Source organism: Leptonychotes weddellii, chromosome 9 (genome assembly GCF_054177405.1).
Source record: "Leptonychotes weddellii isolate Sample4059 chromosome 9, ASM5417740v2, whole genome shotgun sequence".
Classification (NCBI taxonomy): domain Eukaryota; kingdom Metazoa; phylum Chordata; class Mammalia; order Carnivora; family Phocidae; genus Leptonychotes; species Leptonychotes weddellii.
In genome coordinates, this window is record NC_138377.1 from 79633432 (window position 1) to 79641029 (window position 7598).

The following is a 7598-nucleotide window of genomic DNA, read 5'->3' on the forward strand; positions in this document are numbered from 1 at the left end:
AGCATCATTAAATTCTGTTGCACTTATCTATAAAATAAGTAAGCAACAAAAGCATCACTGTAAAAAATTTTTGATCCCACCTCCTACCCACTAAGTTTAGTTTAGTTTAGTTTAGTTTTTTTTAATGTGAGATCTTTTTTTAAAAAAACTTATGATTCTCTCCTGGGTAAAAACAGTGATAGAGAAAGGTTGGCTTGGACTTACCACTCACTACAACCCTGCACATTTTATTTACTGAAGCTCAGGAGAAGACAAGTATAATCTTAATAAATCCTTGGGTTTTATTTCATGGGCTGAATAAAACTCAGAATTGATATTATCCATAGTAGGATGAGGTCATTATAATAATGTGATTAAGTTTGTATGAACCCATGCATGGCAAGTGTAGTATGCTCTTTTACCTTTTTAAACACAAAATCCAACTAGGATGCTGTCTTAATTTTCTGTTCCTCCATAATAAACTATCACAAATTTATCAGGTTAAAAAAATACCCATTTATTATCTCACAGCTCCCGTGGGTGGAGAGTATAGACCTAGCTTAACCGAGTCCTTTGCTCAGGGTTTCCCAAACTGCAGTCAAGGTGTTGATGGGGGCCATGGTCTCATCCGAGGTTCAACGTCTTTCAAATTCACATGGTTGTTGGCTAAATTTCCTTGCAACTATAGAACTCATGGCACTCCCCTAGCTTCTTCAAGGCTGGCAGGGGAGAAAACCTCTTCCTTCCAGACCCTTTTTTAAAGGGCTAACCTCATTAAGCCAGACCCACCTGGGTCAATTTCCCTTTTGATTAAATTAAAGCTGGCTGATTAAAAACTTTAATTACATATTAAAAATCCCTTCACCTTTAAAAAAAAAAATCCCGGGCACCTGGGTGGCTCAGTCAGTTGAGTGTCTGCCCTTGGCTCAGGTCATGATCCCAGGGTCCTGGGATCGAGTCCCGCATCGGGCTCCCTGCTCTGTGGGGAGCCTGCTTCTTCCTCTCCTCCCCACTTGTGCTCTCCCTCTCTCACTATCTCTGTCTCTCTCTCTCTCAAATAAATAAAATCTAAAAAAAAATTAATTAATTAATTAAAAAAAAAAATCCCTTCACCTTTGCCAAACATATAAGGTAACCTAATCCCTGGAGTGTTGTCCCATCATACTCATAGGTCTTGCCCAAACTCAAGAGAAGGAACTGACCCAGGGCGACCATGAAGGGGCCATCTTGGAATTCTATCACAAATGTTATCTCACATTTCTGAAGATTCGTGTATCAGCCACTAAGAGCTGAGTTGGCAATTAGATAATAAGTTAAAAATGCCCTGAGTTGTATCTAAGTAAAAGCCCACAATCTATGCATAATGAATTATGCTCATTTCTCAGGAAATTTAGAACTATAAAAATAAATTAAAGCTGAAAAAGACCTCAGAGATCTCTAGTACTAAATCAAGCTTCTTGGACAGAATATTCATGCACAGTTCTGATTACATGCCTTTTCAGTATTTTCCAGCACGTTAAATGAGCAGCCACTCAACAACAAATGTCAGCAGGGATAATGCAGCAAAACATTAAATACACTTTTTTAAGAAGAAATACACGCCTCAAAAACATGTCCGTCTGAGGTCATTAAGTGTAGCAGACACAGACTCTCCATACCTCATGAGAGCCTGAGGACATCGTCACTTGTGAGAGGACAACCTTATGGCCGAAAAGTTTGATTTTGTTCCATGTACTCTGGTTAAGACAGCAAGAATAGGTGCAGTTCATCCTCAGGAAAATTCTCCTTCATATAGTTGATGTCAAGGGATGGCTCAGCTTCAGTTATTTGGAAAATTAATTTACATGGAACGACTGCGGTGAAGCAGAATGCAGGACACTCTTGCATAAGGACTTAAAGAGTGTATTTTCAGGATGCGTAGTTCCAGATGAGGAATGTGGAAGGGGAACTTAGAGGTTGAGGGCAAGATCCAGGTTATGAATGTCATTGCTTCAGAGAAGGTGAGAGCAAAGACATCTGGAGCAAAGAGCTTTTGCTTGCTTTCTCAGCCTGGACGACCTCTCAGCAGAGGGCTGTTTGGGGCCAAAGCTAAGCACTTGACTTATTGGAGAAAGACATGCCAGGCTGTGGACCCAGATGCAGAGCCCTGGGGCCCAAAGTATGGGCCTCTGTTCTGATGCAGCCCCTTCCCCAAAGCTGGTGGCTTTCCTGAGCTTCTGAATGGCTCTGCTGGATGCCCAAGAGGTCAGAAAAAGGACTTATTTCAACAGATGGACTTTGCTGTTACTATTTCCAAAGCAATTATATACTTGGATTTTCTAATTTTCCTATTGTACTTGTCTCCCAACAAAGGAGAGGTGGAAACATTCTCAGGGGAGGTGGGAAGTTAGGGAAGAAAGCAATGACAGGTCTCGAAAGGTATGAAGCTAGCCAGCCACTAAAGCAATCAGCGCATTGGAGAGATATGATTGCCAGTTCTGTGATTTCCTAATGCTCACAGGTACATTTACAAAATGAATTCTCTTTTGAAAAAGTATTACTTGTGCACTTTGGATTTAATCTGTCCCAAACCGAGCTCTTGACCTTCCTTCTCAAAGCTGCTCATTTAGCTGTCTTCCAGATCTCAGTAAATGGCAACCCCATCCTTGCCATGAATCTTGGAATCACCCTTGACCTCTCTCTCTCTTACCTCACATCTGACTCAGTTTCAGAATATATCCAGAATCTAGTGACTTCTCACTGTCATCACTGTGACCTCCCTGATCCATGCTACCGCTGTCATTTCTCCTCTGGGTCACTGAGCAGCCTCCTAGAGGGTCTTCCTGCATCAGGCCTTGATCCTTTTTTGTCTCATTCCTCATAGCAGCCCAAGTGATCCTGTTAAATGAAAGAGAGTATGTCACTCCTCTTATCAAAATCTTCCACTGGCTTCCCACTTCACTCAGTGGAAAAGCCACAGTCCTTACAGAAGCTTACCAGGCCCTACAAGTGCACCCCACTCTCCACTCCTGTGATCTCATCTCCTACAACTGTAAGACACTCTGTCGCTCTCTTCAGACCACACCAGCCATCTTACAGGTGAGTTCACACCTCAGGATCTGAGTGTTTGCTGTGCCCCTTGCCTGGAATGCCCTTCTCCAGGATATCACTTCCTTTAAGTGTGACTAAGGGCCCCCCGTCCCCCAACTCCACACATGGCAGATGGTATATTCTCACTGAGGCCTTTCCTGGCCACTCTATAAATCACAAGCCTATATTCCACATCTTACTCTCCTTTATTTTTCTCAACGCTCAGAACTGTTTATTTCAATCACTTCTATTTACTGTCAGACTTATTTTTGTCTGTTCTGTTCCCTGCTGTGTCCCCAAATTCTAGATCAGTGCCGTGCACATGAAACACATTCAACAAATATTTATTGAAAGAATGAATGAATGCAGGGCACTGAGGAGAAAAGGAAGTATAAACCCCAAGCTCCCATGGGGTCTGATCTCTGACTCACTGTGGAGCCTCACCCCACCCCGCTCAGACTCCATCCCACACCAGCTGTGACTCACATTTCACACACACCTCTGTGTGTCTGAACATGTGGGTCCTCCTGCCTGGGATTTCTGACTCTCTTTTGTTATTTTCATCCTTGTTTAGTTTTTTTTGTTATTGGGGTTTTTTTGTTGTTGTTGTTGTTTTTAACTACCTAGGAGGTAATTACTAGACAGTTTTTCCTGAGTTTATTGGCCATCTGGTATTTCTTCTTTGGTCAATTCAACAAAAATGTTCTAAAGAGATAAAGATACATTGTTCTAAGCTCTTCAAATATAAGACAACCATGTTCCCTGTCCTCAAGAAGTTTATGGTCTTGATAGATAAGCAAATAAATACACAAAATAATTATGGATTATGGAAAATACCAGAAAGAAATAAAGAGAAAACTGTAACAGAGAATAATGGAAAGGCAGTACTTAGAGTGGTCAGGGAGGACATCTACGAAAAAATATTTAAGAATGAGAAGGTGCTGACAATGTTGAACATCATCTGAACTCTATGCTCCTGGAAGACAGCGATGGTTAAGAAATCTCCCCAACCTTTTCTCCCCCCTCCTCAAATCTCCCACCCTTTTGTATTCTAGAAAATGGCTCACTGCAATGAACCACCATTCCCCATGTAGTTTAGATAAGACTTGCTGTCTACCCTTTCTCATAAGTCCCCGAAGACTTATAGATGACTACCATGTTTACCTCTGACAAGAGCAAACCTAAATCATTCCCCTTTTGCCTACATCTGCTGACAAAGTCAGACATAGACTCTCTTTGTTCTTTGGCTCCTGAATAATTAGCTGACATTAGAATTGTTTGTTCCCCTAAAACTAGCTAGACACAGAAATAAACATTTCCCAGTTTCAACTCCTTATAAAGATCTAAGGCACAACCACTGTACTAGGATACAGTATAGTAGGCTAATAATGACCCCTAAAAGATACCTAGGTCTTAATCCCTAAAATCTATAAATGTTACTGTATATGAAAAAGGGGTGCTTGAAGATGTGATTAAGGAGCCTGAGATGGAGCAATTATCCTGGATTATCTGGAGCAACCCTATATGAAATCACAAATGTCCCTGTTAGAGGAATACAAGAGACTTGACCGTAGACAGAAGGTGGCCGTGTGATAGAAGCAGAGAGAATCAGAGTCAGAGAGAAGATGCTACACCACTGGTTATGAAGATAGAGGAACAGACCATGAGCCAAGAAATTCAGCCCTGGATGTGGGAAAAAGCAAGGAAACAAATTCTCCCCTAGACTCTCCAGAGGCAACCCAGCCATGCCCATACCTCACTTTTAGCCATTAAGACTCATTTTGGGCTTCTGGCCTCCAGAACTATAAGAAAATTACTTTCTATCATTTTAAGTCACTAATTTTGTGGTAAGTTGCTACAGCAACCATAAGAAACTAATACACACTCTAATCTTTGGATCTGGGGTGCTTTCCCCATTGCAAAAGACTGGATAAAATAAATCTCCTTAGTCAGTTTTTGATCGTGTTAACCACATGAAGAGCAGGGAACAGAACAGTCCAGGCAGAACAGTCTCAAGCGAAAGAGAAGTCTGTGTGTTCTAGAACCTAGGAGATCTATATGATTCAAGATGAAGTTGAATAAGAGCCTGACCATACAGGGCCTTGGCTCGTGGGAGGGAATTTGGATTTTATATTTGTGATGGGAAAACTTTGGAAGATTTCGAGTCATAAAGAGTAGAAGTAGAGAGATCTCTTAGCAGTTCTGGTAAGAGATGCTGGTGGCCCCAGAATGTGAGAAGAATTCAAATATAGGACTGGGTAAACCAGAGTCTGTCTCTGTAAGGGTTGTAATATGAAACAGCACAGTCAAATCAGGATAATTTGGGCAGAGTTTACTAAAGGGGCTATTTTTTTATTGGGAGGTGGGGAGGCATGTGACACAGAGAAGAGATGGAGGCCCTTGGGGGGAGGGGGAGGCGGGGACTTCCCTGTGATGGATGGAGGGTGGTGGGACTGATCCTGATGGCCACACACACACAGGTCAGCCAACCTATGATGGTAGACATGTCCCACACAGAAGGTAGTCCTCAGGTGCTCATGCCAGGGATGCTAGAGCCTAGCTACTGGGCTTCTGGGCCAGTGTAGGACTCCCAACCGGTGGGGGTATTTATAAAGGTGTGGGCCAAGATATGGGAAATCAAAACTACAAAGGAGAGTGTAGTACCCTGAAGCTTGTAATAGTGCCAGGCCTGAAGGGAAAGGGGAGAAAGGAGTTTCCAGAGCTTAGAAGAAAGGGCAACTTCGGCAAGAGCAGTGGTTTTCAGTGGAGGGACACGGCCATCCAGAGGGAACCCAGAACGTACCCTCCCCTCTCCCTCTGACTTCCTGCTGGAGTTCTCTGTTGTCAAACCCCAAAACAAGCCAGAAGACAAGAGAGCTCACTGGTGAGGTCCAAAGAGCTCAGCCTCCTGGGGCAGAGAGTAGAGAGGGACACAGAGGGGGTCTGGAGGAAAAAAGAAAGAGGTGTGGTAAAAACATTCCAATTAGTCCAATTTACTGAAAGAAAATGTGGAGACTTGGATTTTCTACATTATTTCCTTAATATTCAATTTCACCTAGCCCATGCCTATAGGCACAAAAACAATGCTCTTTTGCCTTCCTGACTTTTCTTTGAACATTTACTACTGCCCTTTTGTTCTAAAGGCAATCAGGAAGGACAGTGATTATAACATAAGGACTAATAATGCTACCTTCAAAGTTCAGCGAAAAACCTCTTTTGATCAGAGTGTAAAATTTGACAAAACGTTGCTACATGAAAACTGGATAATATCCACTGAAGACTGAAGAGAATTGAGTTTGTGCAGCCTAGTAAGTAAAGGTGGTTTCAGAGGGGCAGAATATTGAATCACAATCAACTGAAACCTTAGCAAGCCTAATTCATACATCTCTCTGCATGGATACTCATATTTTACCATTGTTTCTTTTTTTTTTTTTTTTGTTATTGCTCTGGAAGATAATTCAATTTGCATTGCACATTTCCTCACAGAAATTTTGAATCTTATGAATATAAAAATCATGGACCTGGCCCAATTTTTTTTTAATCAGTTTTTCTGTTTCCTAATTCAGGATTAACTTCCCAGGATATATGCAGAGATTTAGTAGCAAGAGCATTCAGCAGCAATTTGAGTTATGGTAATTACTGTGTTTGTTTACACAGACAGAGATGAAAAGCATAACCTTTTTGTTCCTGTCTTTTTTTTTTTTTTTAATTTGGAAAAACTGTGTGCTATCAACAGAAAAATCATACAACAGTTGTTTAATGTCATGGAGGAAATCAGGTGCAACCAACAAGACCTGAGGAATAGAGAGATCAAAACTGTCTGAGGTACTGTTTTAACTAGGCACCCTTTCTCCCGGAGACACCTGTAATTCTATAGTAAGGCTCTCAGGCTCATTTTCTGCTCAGAATGATTGTCACACATTCGCTTGTCCCAAACCAACCATCCAGTGGGTTTCCAGTCACACTGGAATTGTCCAGTGTGGCCCTAACATCGTCTTCTTTTTCCACATTCATTCTCCATACCTGCTCCATGGACCCATTTGCTTCAACCAGGAAATGGGCCTGACTGAAATGGGGCCCATATTGGGGAAGAGGAGCAGAAGGAGGCAGATGGTCCCCAGCAACTAGGAGCCACTAGGAAAGGCTCCAGTGCTCTCAGGAAAGGTGGAAAAATAAACCCATCCCTAGGAACACTCAAGAACAGACCAGGCCTGCTTTTTTAAGGATTTTTGTTCCCAGATCTAGAAGCTTCCCCAGGAAACCCATGCTTTTCTGACTACCAAGTTGTTCCTGTTAAAGACAGCAGGCAAAGAGATCTTTATATATCCTAGAATGATTAAAAAGGGGTAAAATTACCCAAATGACTAATGCTTGATCTCAATATCTTCTTGTACCTCTTCCACCACATTTCTATACCAAATTGACTTATGGGCCATTGACTCAGTTAAGGGTAAATCTTATTGATTGCTTAAAATATCTGTTCTGGATGTTTAATGGTAGACATAGTAAAGATCCCCAAAGACATGTAAAGATTTTATTTATTTGAGAGA